The sequence below is a fragment of the Notechis scutatus genome, chromosome 6 (assembly GCF_049901735.1).
Source record: "Notechis scutatus isolate UNSWTSFEM ecotype Mainland chromosome 6, rNotScu1.2, whole genome shotgun sequence".
In the NCBI taxonomy this organism is placed as follows: Eukaryota; Metazoa; Chordata; class Lepidosauria; order Squamata; family Elapidae; genus Notechis; species Notechis scutatus.
In genome coordinates, this window is record NC_142014.1 from 66,536,871 (window position 1) to 66,557,365 (window position 20,495).

General features: G+C 36.3%; 1 protein-coding gene across 10 annotated transcripts in view; it reads left to right on the forward strand.

Moving 5' to 3' along the window:
- The window catches only part of ERC1 (ELKS/RAB6-interacting/CAST family member 1), a 146,508-nt gene that overhangs the window by 90,537 nt on the left and 35,476 nt on the right, over window positions 1-20,495 (forward strand). The gene's annotated exons all lie outside the window — the stretch shown is intronic.

The following is a 20,495-nucleotide window of genomic DNA, read 5'->3' on the forward strand; positions in this document are numbered from 1 at the left end:
TTTATCTTGATACAATTTTGAAGTATCTTGAATACTTTGCCTTCATTCTGAAAATAATAATCTCATCAAGGAAATATAATGGAAGTTTTGCAGGCAAAAAAAAAACTCACTCATGCTTTCATTCAAGATTGAAGATCTTGACTGAGGATATTTGTGCTTCCTGTTCTATACGTTTACAAGCCTAAGTAAAAATTTCAAAATGAATATGTGTTCAATGTACTCATCACCATCTGTTTGCCTTGTCTTCAAAGAGGTGGTCTAAAGGGCTGAGTTAGAATTAAAGGCAGCAGAAAGAGAATAGTTTAACCACTGGCATCTTCACAAACTGCACACAAAATGTGCTAATTTGGAGGTCTTGGCTTTGGAAATGTAGAGCTGGTTTAGGGTATAATTTCATAGCCTTCATGTCAAATGAGGCATGAAACAAACTGGCAAAAAATGTTAATGCCGCCAAAGCAGCTCATTCTGTATTTTCTGCAGACAAGTTGTCAATGAATGGCACAGCTTCAAAAACATTGGGATAATTCAGAACCAGTCAAGCAATATTCAACCCCTTTTTGAGTTGCAAGGCAGAATAAATGGCTCAGTATCAAACTAAAAGTATCATAAAATCTTGTAGCTGTGTTTCAATATTTGCCCACAAATAACAGAGCCCCGAATCTCCATATATGGTTAATTAAGTAGCACTACATATATGGCTTAGATATTTCACAGTACGATAATGTTGACCACTATAGTTTACCATTCCTTTGCAACATGAAATGTTTAAAGTAATACATCATTTGTGTAGAAAAGTTAGATTTACAGTCAGCGTATTTTGAAAACCATACTTGGCTGATAATTTGTTCTTCCTTAAGAGAACAGTGTCTGATAATTCCACTGGAATATTTGTAGCTCACTTAATAGAAGTTGGCCGCATATTGTTATTCTAAAAATGTAAACCTGAAATATGAAAGCCATTTAAAGAAGAGATTCATAGAATCGATTTTTTAAAAAATGTGCTTTTGGGCACTATTTCCATCTCCACCCTGATCTTGATCCCCTCATCACTCAGAGAAAATAATTGTATTTTGAAAAAATCCCATCTATTCTCTTCCAATACAGTATGTTTAGAAATGAGATTTGACCATAGCCTATACTTTAAAAACTATTAAACTTAAATTATATCAAAACATTTGAATCAAAGATAAGGCCAAAACTAAATCAATTGGCATCTGTTTGGAAGGTTGTTGTTTGCCCAGTTCTGTCTCTGTTCCTGTGAATCAAAACTGTTTCCTGCCTTTTTTTTTACACAAATATGATCTTAACCATGACCATACATGTATACTCCATGCTATAGGAATATACTTCCTATTCTATGGGAATGGTCAATTTAAAGAAGGGTATGGGAAAATTTAAACTCAACCTGTTTATTTTCTAATGCATATCATGCAAAAAAAAACTTTCAAGTTTTAAAAACTGTGCAGGAAGTGATTCATCACAGTGCTGTATGCATATAGAACATTCTGTTAAATCTTGAATTATATGTTGCAGATTCATCAACTCTGTTGTTAAAAGATAAAGAACATTATTTGTTTATTAAAATTTATTAAAGCGACTCTAAGGGTGTACAATAATCAATAAGGCAACAAATATAAAAGTATAAAAATCCACATTGACAGATAAATATTACAACTGAAAACAAATATACAAACCCTAGGCAAATGAGAGAAGAATGGCCAACCCAACAATGGAGCCATCAAAGCATGCCTTTGGTTCCCAGGAGCCTCAGCCTGATAACATAACCAGATCTTGAGGGGCTTCTGAATATCAAAAGGCATGGAGCTAGAGTAGAGAGTAGACCCCATGGCAGAGAAGGTGTATCTCCCTGGACTCACCAAATATAGGTCCCTAATCAATTTACAGTAATCAATTCAGCTATCGCCACCTTTAGAATGAATGTCATCAGAACAGAATTGATTTCCTAGTTCTGTTATGATCTATTATGCTGCTGGGGTTTGAAAATAACAATTTCCTACCATCCAAGAAAACAAAAATGTTTTAGGGTGGAGTGATTCATCACGGCATGTAAGCTGTTGGTTTGCTTTGAAGTTGAGCTTTTATTTTAGCAGTCTTAAAATTATAGCTCTCTGTTTTGAAGAGAGGTACAAAACCAGGGTGGTATTCTGGTAGTTTTAGTGACAGAAATGTGGAAATAGATAATGATCTGCAGTATAACTGTAGAGTTGGCTGATTGGTTATAAGTATTCACTATGATTTTTTCATCTCCATATTTATTGGCAACATGTACTTCATAGATTTTCAGATACATCATCTATGGACACTTAAAAGTAATCAAACTATAATGAGCATCAAATATTTTCATCTAATCAGTCTTGGTCCCTATAGAAAACATGCTTAAACTTCTTAAGTGGATTATTTAAACTATCAGTTTCTATCATAATCTTTATTTTACTTCTGGTGAAAATACATACACAGACAGATTTCATATATACACCAGAGGGAAAACTGGCAAAGGAAATTTAGGAACAAGCATACTAGATTAGGAATACTTTCCTTTTCTGTCTCTCTCTTTCTGTGTATATGTGTGTGCATAAATGTAAGTGTAAATGAAGGTCTTGACTTTGGACATCAGAAATTAGATTAAAAAGTTAGAGCAATTCTATCAGAGAAAAGAGAAACGTTAACACAGTTCAAGGAATCTGATTACAGGCCTTGGTTACAACTGGGTGGAATTGGCAAGCAGGAGGAAGGATGATGATTCTGTTAGTAACAGTATCACTTTAAAAAAAAATATAATGTGGTTGCTTGCTTCTTGGCAAGAAGCCATTGCCTGTTCTTAATTTCCCTTTTTGCTTAATTTGGTTCTTGAATTTCACATTTTCCTAACTGCCCATCTAGTCATCTCCACTTCTATAATGTTTAGGGGGAAAATTGTAGCAATGTTTGTTTTGGGGTGGTTGTTTGTTTTATTATGGACAGCCATGCTTTATTACATAGCTCTTTATACATGCATGCACACATGTGCGTGTGTGTGTATTTATTCATTCACTTTTCCTTTTGGAGCATAAATAGAATTCCTTAGAAAACAACAACCCTGTGAATAGGTTTGGCTGAAAGAGTAGGTTGGCCCAGAATCAACATCCGAGTATCAATCGCTGAGATTTGACTTGCATTTTGGTCTCCCCAGTCTTAGCCAGCGGTGAGTCTGCTCTTCCTAAAATTGAAAACTATATTAGAAGGGGAAGAGTGATCTGGGCCATCATGACTCTAGTGTGCAATGCCTTCAGCCCTATTCTGTATTAACATTTACATTATTTTCAATCCATCCTCTCGTAAAAGATAAAAGAAGTGGGAATCCAGAAATAAAACTTCTTGGTAGCTGCCCTGGCCTTCTGGAAGCAGCTCTCTCTCCCAAGATCAATGCTATCTTTTAGAAAGTTATAAAGTCTTGGCTTTTCCAGCAAATATTTGGAGGTTAAGTATCTTGCAATTTACATTGCTATTTTAATCTACAGCAAAGCTTCTGATAGGTGGCACATAAGTAAAACAGTACAGTAGTGAGTGACCCAGAATAGCCTAGTTGGGATCTATTTGTTTTTGTTGTGTTCTTGTTCTAAAAGAAACAATCCTGATATGTTTCTGCACCTTCCTTCCCCATACAAGGTAGTTGTATAAATTGTGCAATTGAACATTTTCTGTTCTGAACTAAACAGTTGGGTATAGACCAGGGGTGTCCCACCTTGACAACTTTAAGACTTGTGGACTGGGGAATTCTGGGAGTTGAAGTCCACAAGTCTTAAAGTTGCCAAGGTAGGACACCCCTGGTCTAGAGGATTAAAGAGTGTCCATCTGTTCCATAAGTGTTGCTTGAGAAGACAAAACAGCCAGGAATTAATGGATGGTTTGGTCTTTTGTCTCACCAAGGGCAGCTGACAGAATTGCTGATGAGGTGACAATGAAGAAAACATCTGCTCCCCTGCTGGGTGGAAGTACATACACAGAGGGCAAACCTTATTATTCTCTTTAATAGAATCTTGTTAAAGAAATAATAAGTATCCTTTCCTAGATGCATATCAGTAATTTAACTTACTATTAATAGATACTTGAGGCAATGTATTTATATATGTAAAATAATATTTCTACTCTGCGGCATACAATGCAGGCATCCATCCATCGGCTGGAGTTAATACCAGACAGTCTAAATAAGTAGTAGAGGAAAACAACAGAAGTGATTTAAGTTTGTGCAACTGTTTATAAAAGACAGATGTGGAAAGTTTAATATTAATTAAGCGCATCCCATATAATCTGTGAGAGGAAAAAACATTGTTTTTAGCAGTGTTAGTGTATTTGCTTCACTGAAAAACACATTGCGTGTTTCCTGTTGTATAGATCTGTATAGCTTCAAAGCCGGGTATTTTAAGAGGAACTCTATACATAGACACGTATGTGTATATTTTTCTTCAAAAGGAGGCCACAATGGTTATAGGAAATAGCATTTTTCTTTATAAGAATCTGAAGTCTCATGTTGGGACTGAGAAATGGTGAATAAGTGAAGACCCTCTAAAGAGCTTAATATCTGAATAAATTTCAATCTGAAGTTACTTTTTGTTTTGTTTTGTTTTACCATACTGTCCATCATGACTCTTTCATATTACTTCTCCATATGGCTGAGCTGAATATGAACCACATAGTACAGTGATTTTTTAGCCTTAAATGTTGTTGTTGTTGTTGGTTATTATGTAATACATATACAACATGAAATCACAGCTGACTGTTCTTTAGCTGGCTTTCATTCGCGTGGAATTTTTCCCAAGAACATAGGAGGTTGTAATTGTATCAGCATAGTAGTTCCAAGCATTGTGGTGTTTTGTAATTGGCAGATGGAAATGTTGTCGATGTGCAGATTTTCAAAGTGCTGGCCAAGGCTTTTTGGTATGGCACTCAGTGTGTCAATAAACCACTTAGGACCACCACAGCCAGTTTATAATCTTTCAATTTTCAGGTCTTGACTTTGCGATCTTCTCCATTTCATTGTCTTCTATTCTACTATCCTATTGTAATGCCACACCAGTTATCCATACTTTCTTCTTTTCAACCACAGATAAAACTGGTGTATTATGCATCAGGATTGTCTTTAAGTTTGTATTTGTAATTATTAGTTTCTTATAGCTGTGACCCAAAGCTTACACCTTACCAGGGCTTCCAAACATCTAGATTTGTTTTCCCATATCCATTTGTTCTTTACAGAAGTAAAAAATCTGCTTTGCCTTTTTTTACTGCAATGTTAGTATTATATTAACAGTTGTATAATATGTGCAAAACCTGTGCATTACTTTCATTTACTAGTTGTTAGTACTGCTTTTCATTTAGTAGTAGTGTCATTGCCTTGTTGCTGGCATAAAACTGTACAGTGGTACCATGGTACTCAACTTCTTTGAAACTCATCAGATTTGGTACTCAACCCATTTTGATGCAAACATTTTGTCCTGGTATTCATCGTTTGTTTGGTACTCAACACACAAGCTAAAACTTTGGTTGCCTTGTGACTCGTTGCATTATTCCTTATGGGAAAAATTCATTGAGTACTCATTGTTTTTGGTACTCATCGCACCTCCCAGAACCAATTAATGATGAGTACCAAAGTAGCACTGTAATTTTATTTATGGCTTTTTAAGATGTCACATTTTGTTGGGTAGGGCAGGCAAATGATTATCATGTGGCAAGTAGGGATTCACAAATTGCAAGTTCATAAATGAGAGCATATAGTTGTCGCCTGAAGAAAGCAACTTTCAGCTTTGGATTAATTTTTAAACAGAAGATGGACATTCACCAATACATATTTTCCTATTACTTTCAGTGCAAGGTAGGAACACAGCATGAGACTGGCTTGGGGGTGGGGGGGGAACTACATATTTAGAAGAATTAGGGAAAACAGATGACTCTTAATTAAAAGAATTTGTCAGCACTCCAGAAGTTTATTTCAAAATTTATTGCCAAGCTTTCAGAGTCCCTTCATATTTTGCTTCCCGTGACATATTTCAAGGAAACCAGAGTGTGCTGTTTTTAAACTTGATTATAGGTTGAATACTGCCAAGTAATTATCTGCCCAGAAATTGCTTTTCTTTCTCTTTTTTCCCCTCCTTTTTTCTTTATAAGTATGCATGAGAGGAAAGCTTGCTCAGGGTTGCTAGTATAATTAACCATTTCAGGCTGGCTAAGTTTTTACCTAATAAACATTAGATTTCACTTACATTACCTGCTTGTGGATCTATAACTGTATGTACATTTCAGTCTGGCCTCACAGCTTATTGAAATAGATAAATTGAAATTCTAACCACTTCTTTATTTTTATTGTGAGTAGGCCCTAAATTATATTTAGATGTATTTTAAAATGTGGTAGCTTTATTAATCTAATAAATTAGTAAATTGATGTAATTGATGATCAATTATTAAATTGATGTAAATTATGTAATTGACTACAAAAATAAATAACTCAGTGTAGCAACATACTGTTAAATTTCAGCTGTGAACTGAGAATTTGAGCTCAAATAAATAAGAATTCAGTTGACCAGTTCAACAAACTTGTTGATGGAGACAATTTGTAGAGCTATCTGTGGGAAGAGAAAAATTGGCCCTTTAAAAAGGACTCTGAACAAATGTAGGTCATTGTAGCAGAGTGGACAGTGGAGAAGAACAGGAAATAATGAACCCCAGAAGAACAATGGAGCATGACAGAACTGATGGACAGGAAAGCAGTGTGTCATAGAAGACAATGGAACTTGCTGACAGAGTTAATAAGGGACTGGTGGTACCTGAGCAGCCTATTCTGAGATGCTGCATAGTTAGTGGAAGTCAAGGATGTTGACAGAGAAGAATCGAGGAGTTGGAAGCCAACTAGGAGCCCATGGTACCAGCCACTGATTGAGGAGGTCCAGGATGCTAGTAGTGAAATCACAGCAGGCTGAAGACCTAGAAACAGTGATCCACTCACAGTAGATGGCAAAAAAGGCAGGAATCTCCAAAACACCATGCCCTCTACTCCCCAGAAAGCCAAGTAATGACTCTCTCCCAGGACAACAGTTGAATGGTGACTCTAACAAGCAGCAGCATGACACCTGAGAACAGTCCATGATCCAGACTAAACCACCACCTTTTCTGCAAGGAACTGATCTGGCATACGTTAACTGTGTGGAAGAGTAGAATAACAGCATAGAAATAATATAGGTATAAAGCATAGATACTTACAGATATAAAATACTGTATAGAAGTACAATTGAAATTACTATGAAGATACGTTACAGTAAAAACATAGCAAGTGAGAGTAAGCTTACAGAAACCAAAATGTAGAAATAAGATAATAGGTAATAAAAAAATAGAAAGTCGATAACAAAACGGATTTTAAAAAAATAGTAGGCAAAGGCAATGTTAACACAATGTTAAATTAATGAAATTGGACTAAATAAAAGCAGGGGCCATATGTTGTAGATGATCTTCAGGAAATCAAGATTATGGACTTTCTTGAGGGGAAAAGAGGTACAGCTCTAAACCAAGTGGGCTTTTTGGAGTCATTAAATGATCCATCTCCTTCTCTGACTTTTCATGGTTTCGGGTTAGAGCAATTATCAAAATCTGTTTCTTTGTGGTATCTTTATAGCTATATAAGTTTGATAAGTAATCTGTATTTTTTTCATCTCCTTCCCTCTCCATAGCCTTGGGATAAATTTCCTTGGATTTTATAACTGACCTACATATTAAAAGGCCTGGATGCCATTCTATAGTTCATCTCTTTTCTAAAATGACTAATTTAATTCTCTGCTTGGCCTCCATTCCACCCAAAGACAACTTACCTGTTTATTCAACGAATTGCTTAGATCCTGGTTTCTTAATCACATGGTTTTAGACAATGGACCACAATCTTTCTAGAAAGCTCTATTTCAAGTATTGAATATAAAGTTCCATCTGTCACCCTCCCTCATTCACAGGCAGATGGAGAAATTGAGAGGATAAATGCTATATTGGAGTAATATATTTGTTACTCATTACATTAATGGTAGGTTAACCAGACTGGTCTGTTACCTGCGGTTTCCTTTGCTTATAATAAATTCAGTTCATGTCTCCATCCAGATGTCACAATTTCATACTATCTACAGCTATCGGCCATGTCTAAGGCAACTTTCTGCCCCCATTCTGGAGGTTTGCAGTTTCCTCCAGGAATTTGTAGCTGCTTTCGCAGTCCCTTCTTAACTGCATTATTCCAAGGATCCTATGATGCTGACCATCATCATTATTAGCAAGGCTCCCTTATTACTGTTGAGATTACATCTAATTTTCTTCCAGATTGATTCCCTCCACATTCCAAAAGCTGAATGCCCTGTTTACTGGAACATTCTATGTAATTGTAATAGTAGGGATCAGTGCTGTGGTCTTTCACATTCAATTGCCAGAAACACCGAAAACATGCCCAGTTTCCTATCAGTTCCTCCTGGTCCTGCAGTTTTCTTTTTGTCCTTTGTGCGTAGCTGTGTAAGAACTTTTGGTGCTTGAATATTGGAATATTGGAAGGACTCTTTGATGCCTAAGCTCTCTGACTAGCTACTCTGACAGCTTCTGCACCTGCTAGCGATTCTAAATGGGAGATGACATTGTTTGAGGAGAGATGGGGGTGCACATATGAGAGAGGATCAGTTCCCATTGAAAATGTGAGGGAAAATTCTGTGAATTTCTGGCAGAGAAACAGAAGAAACCAACGTTCCCCTTTCCTGCTATCCTTAATCAGGAAATAGAGGGAAAGAAGGAAGTAAAAATAAGAGGAAGTGCTTCATTTGAAATTTTTAAAACATGGAAGTGCAAGAAATGGCATGATATTCTCCCAACTACCCACAACCAGAAAGAGAAAGGAAGCACTTGACACTTCAAAGTCAGACTCCCTTCCTGACCTGCTTTCCATTGTTTCTGAGCTTCTGGCTCCTGGTGGCCCCCTACCTTGGGGTGATCATTGCTTTTTGACTCCGAAAGTGGTTTATTTGAGCTCCACCAGACCAGCCTTCGGAATTTATGACTAACATCCCTGGCAGTCTCTCTTCAGATATATCCCCTCTCTCTGATACAGCACACAGGCAAAGCTTCTCCCTGCTGCAAACACACTCTTGCCAGATTTACAACCTCTAGTGTATGTGTTATCTCTGTTTATGCTACCTTGTTGAATTGATTTACAGTTAAGCTAATAAAAGTTCTGAGAACCAGTATGCTGTTCATTCTTGCCTGTTCACAGCTGGATACACAGGAGGAAGAAGGCCAGAGCTTAACCTGTGCTCTGAAGCATAGGATTCTGACTCTTTTGCACTGCAACAGGGATCATTTGCTCATTTTGAGGGTTCATTCTTGTCTGCAGTAAAGATGCTAATCTAACTGAGTTGTGTCTGGGAGTCTTCTGCCAAGCCCAGCTGAGACCTGAATTAAGTGCCTGATTTATTACCAAAACTGGGTGTGAAGCCTGAGATGAAAAGGAGTAGCACTAGGTTTGTATTGATTTGGAAAGTACAGATCAGATAATATTCACTGAACTAATTTTTCCTCGTTGTTTAAAATATGCCCCCTCCTCTTTTTTTGCCACACAATCATGATCTACTATTTTGGCCTAATAAACTGTTCTCTAATTTCTTGTTGCTGAGGTTTTTCTGTTTTCTTTCATGTACCTCAAAACTTTTGATTGCATTCCTTCCATATATTAAGGGTAGGGTGTAATGGGGTCCATGTTTTCCATTGCCTTGCATTTATTCTGTATTTTACTTTCAGAGAATTCTACAGTTTCTCTCTCCTGAGTCAGTCCTGTTTGCCAACAACAATGATTTTCTCACTAATTTAGAAGAGGCAATAGGAAACGAAATTATTGTTATATTAACTGAAATGATACAACATATTTCCAGGTGTAAGGACTTCATTCAAATATGGTCTCTCTAAATTATGTATATCTAATATTCCATCTCAGATAAAAAAAACTAATTTCTGATGCCCTAACATGTGCATTGATAACATATCACAATTACTAATCTTTTGAGAACACCAATAACAACAGCAATTGTGAAAGGAGAAGGAAAGAAGGCAACAGAACGCTTAAGCATCTCTCTCCAAGAATCTCAGCTATAGCATAATAAATTGGATTTGGAGCTCCAAGCTCCCCTCCCCATTGATTTTCATACAATTGATATTGTAGGTAGGTAGGTAGGTAAGGTAGGATGGATGGAAGGATATGATGGATGGACAGACAGACGGATGGACAGACAGACTTAACCAAAATGGAGCACAGTATTTTGTCATAAATTATTGTGATCATAAGTCAAGGCATCATGTGACTAACTCAATTTAAAGACCATTTTACAATGGTCATAATCACATGGTTGTTAAGCGAATCCAGCATATCCAATGGATGGGTTTTGCCATTTTCTACTGGGAAGTGACCAAAAAAAACCATCATAAATCATGGTCATGTGATCATGTTTGCTACAATGTCTCTAAATAAACTTTGGCTTCACTTGGTGCACTGCACACTGAGTTTGTGAGTTTCTGCCTAATTTATTTTAGACATCAGAAGCTATAAAAGTTGTTAATTTGATTTTTCATGACACCAAATGTGACAAATAAGAGAGGCGGATGTTAGGTAGTAAAGAAGGGGTTAGTTGAATAGTAAGGAGAGAGAGCAGAGTGTCACTTGCAAAGTGAGATATGCATCATTTTTTTCTAACAATATTTGAATACTTCCCACAAACTTCTCTTAATGTTGTAATACTGAATAGAGTTGCAAAGATAGAAAGAAATTGTCAGAAATTGAGACGATTGCCTTCAGTTTTCCAGGTTTAACCCAGTGAAATTATAGAATAAATGGGAAGCATGGAAAACATAGAAAAAAGGAATAGAGACACATTAATCTTTCATTAAATCAAGATAATCTGCTGTATGAGATGATGGTAATATGAACCTGATTTCTTTAGCTCTAACAAAAGGCTAGCATTACTCTGCAGAATTTCAGAATAAAGTAATGGCATTTTATTTTCCACCTCTTTTGAAGAATTGAGGTTTTTCCAGCAGCCACGGTCAGCCATTCAAAATCCATAGCTATTCAATGTTTTCCAGCAATTGCAATATTTTATATTTGATGACATAGGTGCAAAATTGATTCAGATTTAGTGTGTTTATAATCAGTCCTTTCTATTTGTTCCAATCCAATGAAATCTTGGACAGAATTTACACTATGTAAAGGGATTCCACTAGCACTCTGAAAACAGAACAGAACTAAATGTGGTGTGCAAGGAGAAGCCAGCAAAATCAATACAGAGTTCAAAATTGGTTGGATCAAATCAGGAGGTGTGGAAAAATAAAAAAGGAGGGGTGGGGAATCACAGTGTATCACTATGGGAGAAACAGTTGTGCAACGGCTCAGAATATTGCTGGCTATTTCATTCAAAGCTCTACTCCACCATGCCATCTACACATAATTCAGAAGACTAAATTGGGGGAATATTTTTTAATAACCTCAAACAAATATTTTTTGAAGTAAATTTTTCCCTTTATTCTATTTTAGACAAATGGAAAGAAAAAAAACCACCTATGACTTTTCTATTTTTTGGCTTCCAGTTATTTTTTTTTTAGCAAGTTAATCCAGATGAGCACTTAATGTGATTCCTATTCATTTAAAGTAGCTTTAAAAAAACTACAGGAACCCTACATAAAAATAAAGTCTCCTTCAAGTATAACTTGAGTTTATGGATATATCTGTGTAATTTTACAGCAACTATTCAAAAGTGATTTGTAATTACCTTCATCTGAGGGGGGTTTTGGGGTTGTTTTTTTCTTACTTCCCAATCTAGCCTATAACCCCAAAAGTCCCTGGAGGGGTCTCATTCAAGAGGCCCAACCTGTATAGCTTCCAAGACAAGACAAGGTCAGCCACTTGCTGAGAGAAATATTTATAGGTAACCCATAAAATGGTTCTCAACTTCCTTCATTTATAAGGAGTGGCCTATTAAAGTTAGAGATAGAATTAACCAGACAGTCTTGATCTGATAAGTATACAATCTGGAAATCATACCTGCTGTTTTTAAAATACCTTTTAAGGTTCCTATTAATCATACTTGTCAGGTAGGAAAATGTGGATAAAATCTTATTCAAAAGGTACATTAGGGAGCTATCCTATATATATATTTCTAACATTCAGTAACCATCTTCAGATATTAAAGAGTTTAAATGAAAGTTGGACTCATATTCTGATCATTGTGAACACTTAAGTGTGAAGCTATATCTAGTCTGTGAAATTGTGGGAAAGTAAATAGTGTCATAAGAGAAACTAGTAGTACATGTGGACCTCGATTTACAACCAACTGAGCCCAAAATTTTTGTTCTAAAGTGAAATAGTTGTTGATTGAATTTTGCCCCATTTTATGACCTTTCTTGCCACCGTTGTTAAGTGATTCATTACAGTTGTTATATTAGTACCATGTTTGTTAAGTGAATCTGGTTTTCCCATTGACTTAGCTTGTCAGAAGGTCACAAAAGGGGATCACAGGACCCCGGGACACTGTAGCTGTCATAAATACAAGTCAGTTGCCAAGTGCCTGAATTTTGATCATGTGACCATGAGGATGCTGCAACAGTTGTATGAAAAATAGTCATAAGTCACTTTTTTTTCAGAGCCATTTTAACTTTGAATGGTCACTGAATGAATTGTTGTTTAGGACTATTTTGAATTATTTCAGCCATCTTGTTTTGTGATTTTGTTTATAATCTCATTTATTCCATCCAACCAAACAATAATGTTGGAAATAAATTAAACAAAGCTATCTGCCTATCAATTAGTGGGCTAACTCTCCAAAAACAGAACAAAGTAGTATCAAATATAGTGTAATGGGAGAAACCAACAAAAGGTACATTTTATTTGAAAATGTGCTGCGCCTGTTTGGGAGGATAGATTAAAAAATTCCAAGAGACCACTTCTCAGTGCTTTCCTTCTGGCAGTGTCTCAGGAGGGTTGCCAACTCATCCATTCTGAGCTTTCCTTGTTCAGGTGACCCAGAGCAGAGCTTTTTTTAAGGGACTGGAAAGAATTGCAGAAGATACATTCTGCACAGTTTTCCTGACTGTTTAATAAAAAGTCATCAGTTCTGTTTGTTTCCTGCTGGAGCATGGTCTTATATTAAAATCATGTAGGTGTTTTCAGTTTCAGTTTAATGCTTCTGTAGTTTTTGCTTTGTCATTTGTCTATTATTCTTTTGTTACAGTTGCTTTTATTACATTTTGATTTGTCTTCCAAAGCAGATTAAAACTGAGATAAACCCTCCCTTAAAATAAGGGAGGAGAAATAGAAGGAAATTAATTTTTCAAGGCAAGAGGATCATGCATAGTAGAGAAGTATAGAGAAGTGTAGAGCGGTATATATGTCTAAGTTCTATTGCTATTGCTATTTCTTCAAACAAAATCTGAATACAATTTTAACAGATAGATGGGCCTACTAAACAGATGACGTTTTGATCATGGTCATGCTTGGAAATGAGTGAATGTTGTAAGGTAAATCAAGAGTATTGCCTGAGGAATACTAATTAAAGTGAAGTGTTCATTATATAAAGAGATTAAACATCTACAGTGGGAATTAGGAATAGTTAAAGATACTTCCTTACTTGTCCATTGTCATTTCCCGACATGCAGCATTCAGAATAAAAACAAAAAACTCCTGAGTGCTAATAGCGAAATTTTAAGAGATCCATAGCTATAGAGGGACATGGGGAGGGACATGGCGGGTATATCTCTTGCTATGACCTCATCTCCCCCCATTTCCTTCCATAGCATGAAGCTTTTTAAAAACCTCTAATTTGCTCAGGTATAACATAAGGAAGGAAGGAAGAAACTTTTTTCCTGTAATTGGGAGTTAAAAGTATGGAGTATTTGTATACCTAACTCCCAATTACCAGAAACGCTTTGATGTGTAAGCTATTTTTAAAGTAAATAGCCACAACACCTTATAGCTACACTGTACAGTTAGTGCTGGAGGCTAAGATAAAATGTCTGGTTGTAACTTCCATGAGTATTTTCAGCACCTTTACCAAAACCATTTCATTTGAAAGAACTTTTACCTCCAAAACAAATGAGAGTTGGTCTTGTATGTGCCATATTTTGACTTTACTGCTTTATATATGCCTTTCGGATATTTTATAGTTCAAAAACAAAACAACCGTTTCCAACATATGTTAAGGTGGGCTTGTAATGGTGGAAGAAGATATAGAAAGTCCCTTACTGTGGACAACTTAGTGTCTTTTTAATTTAAATATCCTCTAGAGAAGTCTAGGTTTCCAGGGCTAGCAAGCATTTTCTTCTTTTATACTTCTACCTTTGTCTTAGTGCAATCCAACACAGCACTTCATGTTGCTCACAATTTGAGAATGGCTTTAAGAACCTGTTACTTATTTGAGATACATAGGTACAAGGTGATTCTTGCATTCTGAAAATAGGTGTTGATGATACTGATGAATTGAAGGCTGCACTATGGCTAATAGTTGCTAATTCCTGTTTATATCAGTCTTCTATGAATTGTTCATTTATAACTTTCCAAATTCTGGTCCAATTAAAATAAGATATTCTAAAAAGAAAGGAAGAAGAGTCTTATGTGAATATACCCTGTTTCTCCAACAATACGGCCTCCCCCAATAGGAAGTCCCAGCATGTTTTATAGGCATGAAATGAAATTAAGCCACTCCCCCCAAATTAAGGCCTATATTAAAACATGCGAAATGGTGGGGGATGGTGGGGGGCTTGCCGTTAGGAAGTACTTTTGTTGCACACCTGGATATGGTGCTGCCTGCGTTGACCCCGATACGAAGTGCCCCACTAACGCCGAGGTCAACATCCAAGCCGTCGCTGCCCGCCCGAAGATGCAGGGGGGGAATTAAGTCACCCCCGAAAAGGCGGCCTAGCCATTTTTTCGGGGCTCAAAAAAAAAAAAAGACCCGGCCTTATTATATGAGAAACACGGTAACAGTTTGTGTTTAATGCATTTCATTCCTGAATGTGACATGCCTTGTTAAGGATGATTGAAGTGAAGGATAATAGTTGCATTCTGCCAACAGAAAATAAACATGTAATTGCCATTATCTCTAGTCTAGAGTATACTTTTGATCATGACATCAACTTTCTCCCTGTCTTTTTTTAAACCATTTCTTCCTTTCAATGACTTCTTATGTACTCAGGTATGAAAGGCCCTTCATTTTATCCATTAAAATATTGATCCTCGTGCTTTTTAAAATAGTGACTACAACCACTCTACTTTAGGATGCTGCTTTGGGGTCACTAGGATGGAATAAAATTGTTAAGAGACTGAAAATCAAAAATATTTTACTGTTGCAGAAAAGTTAATGGGGGAAAAAACTTAACTGAGTGCTAAAAAGGGATTTCTTCATTTTGACAGTTACATATTTCATCAGCAGCAATATCAGTGATTCTGTTTGGTATGTTGTTTGCTCATGTGTGAACATCTTTCCCATATCAAGAACCCAGACATTATTTGTAACAATTCCTTCCTTTTGCTTTCTTCTTCTGCTAGAACAGGCAAGAATTTTCCCCCCTCAAATGTAGTGTTAGTGTTTCTCTGAGGTACTTCAACTAAATAAAAGTTCAGTGTCCACAGGCCATCAGTCTTACTCTGTCCCTCATTCACCCTTCCCATCACCCGCCCATCTTCAAACTAATCAACCAAACTCTGGACGCTTTGAAATGTTTGGTAAGAAAACAGTTCTGTTTTGACAGACAGCAATTACAGCAGCTGGCTGAAGGCAGATTTTACAGCTCTTTAGGGGATCTCTTATGAATAGTAACTGAAGTTGATGTACAAACAGGCTTTGAGACAAAAAATGGTCCTTGGTCTGATTAACCGTGTCTCTCAATGGCTGCCTATAGACTTTGGGAGAAGAACTAGAACTATCAGAGAGTAACCTCAGACTGCCTCTGTAGTAAAGCCTGTGATATGAGGTACCCTACCCTCCACCAGGTAACTGCCCCTCTCAGTTGAACCAAATTTATTTCCATAAGAAAGTTCTTGATTTCCCAAGTTAAAAATGTAACTGAGGTTATGTACACAACAGCTGTCATTAATCTTTGCAACAATTTGTTTGCTCAGGTGACCCGGGCGTTCCAGCATTTACCATGCATTTATTCTACACAATTATTTGGAAGAAACTGTTAGTCATAACACCTAAAACAATCCCAATATGCAAAAGCAGTGCAACGAGCCACTGAACACCAGGAATAATCACTCTTCAGCTTGCTGGTTGTGTAAATATTAGCTCATCCCTCTCACACACACAGGTTGACAGGAAATATGGCACTTCTAATTAAAACTTCTCGGTCTGATTTTACTTTAGTTCTGTTTCTTGAAATCACTATTGGAAAATTCAGTGATTAAAACTTTCCCTCTTTGTCTTAAAAAAAATCTTTCTTGCCATGGTGTTCATCTTTATTGACCCCCCAGAATTTAATTCTTTTTTCAAGAATATGTTACTCTGTTTTTCAGTTAACCTCTTAACCTGTGTCCAGGAAAAAAAAATCAGGATGATCTCTGTTAAAGCATGCATCTTTCTCCTGTGAAGTTGCAGGAAAGAGAAAAATTTCTGTTGGTCCTTTGAGAATATTTCTGCAATCAGATGAAAAAGCAATTATCTTTCTTAGAAACACTGGCACCATGTGAAATGTATTAAGATTGATCCCTTAGAGTCCTTATAATAAAGTTTGGCTGCCATGGTACAACAAACTTAATGTGTTCTTGGTGTTGCTATATACTATTTCTTTTTGGTAGATTGAGAAAATTAATTCACTCTTTAATGCTAATTTCCAAAGAATTGTACATACATATATACTGCAGTTTCCTGGAAACAATTTTTGTTTTTGGATTTTACTAAATGGGCACAACTCAAACTAATGGAAGGCTGAAATAAATATTATATATTAAACATATTGATACATTTAAATGACCCCAGTCCATAATGTTGGGTTTCATTTTTCATTATTGCTATCTAGGAATGCATCAGTCCTGGCTACAAGAACCTTGTGATAGGATTTGGGCTGCAAGGAAGTTTTGGGGACATAATATTTGTATTAGTATTTTCTGCTTTCTAAATTGTCCCCAGTTTTGATCAGCAATTTACCATATAAATTCCAAATATTTTCCTTTATGTATACTGCTACATCGTAACTGAGGTCTTGACAACCTTATAAACAAACCATTTAAATGTTTTTAACATAATTTAAGGCTTATAGGAATCACATATATATTAAAAGAAATGAAAAGCTCTAACCCTTTCTAATAAATTGTAACATTTATTACATATTGCATTCACCACAATAAATGTAGCCCTGTTTATTGCATACACACATGAGCGTGTGTATGCATGCACACAAACACACACAGAGAGAGAGAGAGAGAGAGACATTTGGAGTAACTGATTTATGTCCTTTATGTGAGAATAGTGAAGTATGTCCTTGTGAAAATAGATTTTTGTTCTGCACAGCAATCAAGAGCTTATCTTAAGAAAAAGAATATTCTCTTGTGTTGATTTAACAGTTTTAAAGCAGTTTTAAAAAGTCAAGTTACTAGCAGCCAAAGTACAATTTTTTGTGTCGCAAATTTTCTGTCCTGTCTTGCTAATAGATCCAGCATATAAGTATTCTTAATTTAGTATTAAATGTTTGCCAGTCTACTTGATGGTTATGTAGAGTATTTTAAAAGTTAGCAGCTATAGGATGCGAACACCAGCAACAAGTGTAGTTCAGACCTATTATTTCACTTAAATAATTGCAAGGCTGTCCAGGTGTCCTTATGTAAAAGCTGTTCACTGAGACAGGAAATTGTATCTTGTTCTGAGGTTTATTTTGTAATAAAATCCATAGACCTGAGGAATGGAGCTGCCGGGCCATAAATCATTTTATGAGTGGACTATTCTGACCTCAGGCCATTGAATTTTTTCACGTCATTGCACTGTGGGAATAATAGAAATGTAACCAACACATGGTCTTGACCTTTGATGTATCTTTAAGTAAGAGACCAGTCTATAAAGTCATATCTGAGATGTCTTTGTGGTATTGGTTACACATTTGAAGGGACTCCCTCAGAGACTCTGCAGGGAGTTCAGACTTCATCAGTATCTAGATAGTTTTTCCAGTAATGTGGAGGTGGTTCTTCAATAGCTTTTTCTTTAAATCCAGAAATAATTCATGTCTAAGGTTTAATATAATTCCAATGTTATTTATAAGTGAAGAATATTTAGCTGGGTGCCTCTTCTGACAAACATTAATTATAATTTATAGTAAAAGTGGTTTGAAAATGTTTAAAATCTGGAACGTGCAAGATTATTTGGGTTGTTTTTTTAATATTTAAGTGATTTGTACTGCATGTGTATGTGTTTTTGGAACAAAACCTCAGGAACATAAAATCTGGGGCTCTGAAAGGTAGATTCAAAAAATACGTAGACCATGGATTTTCCAGCTGTATTTTAAATGTGAACAATATATCATGCATATATTATTTGTTTAATTGAGCTGTTAGGCAGCTAACCCTCTAAAAGCAGAAATGAAGCTGGGCACATCTAAGGAAGCACAATCAGTTGCTTAGGAATTACATAGAAGGTTGTTTCCCAGGTACCCAACAATTGCCCCTCTAAAGGGGGTGAAAACATGAGCATGGAAAAGCACTTCTGGCCTATTTCATGGAGATGTAATGGAAGGAGAAAAAGAAACTTTTGGAATATAGATAGAAATATTCTGAATTCTGGAGACAACCATTTTCATGGATTCCCCCCTCTCCTGCAGATTTCATATAAATAATCAACATAAAGTTGTCCAGAAGGTGACTTTGCAGAATCCAATCTGGGTCAGCACCACAGCTTTAGTCTTCACAGCTTTTGGACTTGTGTGACATATTGTGGTGAGAGAGAAGCTCCCAGAGGATGGGCTCCAGCATGAGTCCGAAAACTCAGAAGACTAAACCTCTGGCCCCAGTGACCAACCAAGATTGGATCCTGCAGCGTTATCCTGGGATATGCATATTTGCCTTTATTCATGAGAAGGTGATTACTCCAAGACAGTTAAAGTAATACAGACTGCCTCCATTTCCACATTGCCAATTCCACTGAACAGAATAACAAATCTAGAACATGTGTTGCTGCATGGGCAGGCTCAGATACAAATTGAGAAGTATCTACAGTTGAATATGAATCTGTGAGCTGTTTGTAGTAGGACCATGCAGGCAACCTGTGTTATAAGGTACTGCATTAAAGCTGTGATGACTAAACTGATGAAGTAGAAACTTTCCATGCATTTGCTGCTACCTTGTACACTAATCTTTTCCATATTCAGTGGTTGCACATGGTGAGAATTTTGTTGAGCAGGAGGAACTTCTGCAGTACTTCTGGAAATATTCTGACATGATCTCTCTTGTTGAGAATTCTTTTTCCCTTTGATATGTTAGCAGCTTATATTGCATTTCATAAAAATACAGGGCATTTTAAGTTGAAAAATGAACTGAAACTCTTTGAAGCTTAACTTTTTTAAATGATAAGGTAGGCGGATGTATGTAACTTGTTCTGAGTTTAACTGGATATAGCTTGCTTTAGGAAGCTGTCTAGGTGTGCATGTGTACATACAACTTTCTTGCATAAAGAGGATATTCAGGATATGGTCATATTTAAAGGGACTGTCAGTTCTCTGATAGAATCTCACTGCTATCATGAGATTTCCCAATAGATTTGTTTAGCAAATACTTCTGCTATAAACTCCAGTGAATGCTTAGAATAGAATAGAATAGAATAGAATAGAATAGAATAGAATAGAATAGAATAGAATAGAATTCTTTATTGGCCAAGTGTGATTGGACACACAAGGAATTTGTCTTGGTGCAAATGCTCTCAGTGTACATAAAAAAGATACATTCATCATAAGGTACAACACTTAATGATAGTCATAGGGTACAAGTAAGCAATCAAATCATACTAGGAAACAATCTATATAAATCATAAGGATATCATAAGTGGGAGGGGATGGGTGATAGGAACGACGAGAAGATTAATAGTTACAGTAATGTAGACTTTGTAAATAGTTGGACAGTGTTGAGGAAATTATTTGTTTAGCAGAGTGATGGCGTTCGGGGAAAAACTGTCCTTATGTCTAGTTGTTCTGGTGTGCAGTGCTCTATAGCGTCGTTTTGAGAGAATGAGTTGAAACAGTTTATGTCCGGGATGTGAGAGGTCTGTAAACATTTTCACAGCCCTCTTTTTGACTCATGCAGTATATAGGTCCTTAATGGAAGGCAGGTTGGTAGTTATCGTTTTTTCTGCAGTTCTATAAGCCAATGCGGCTTATAGTTCCCTCAACATATCACCTCTATAAGAGTCCTAAAATGACCATAGCTTTAACTAGATGCATCCTGATATTTTAAAAGGAACACAAAGCAGGAATTGGCATTA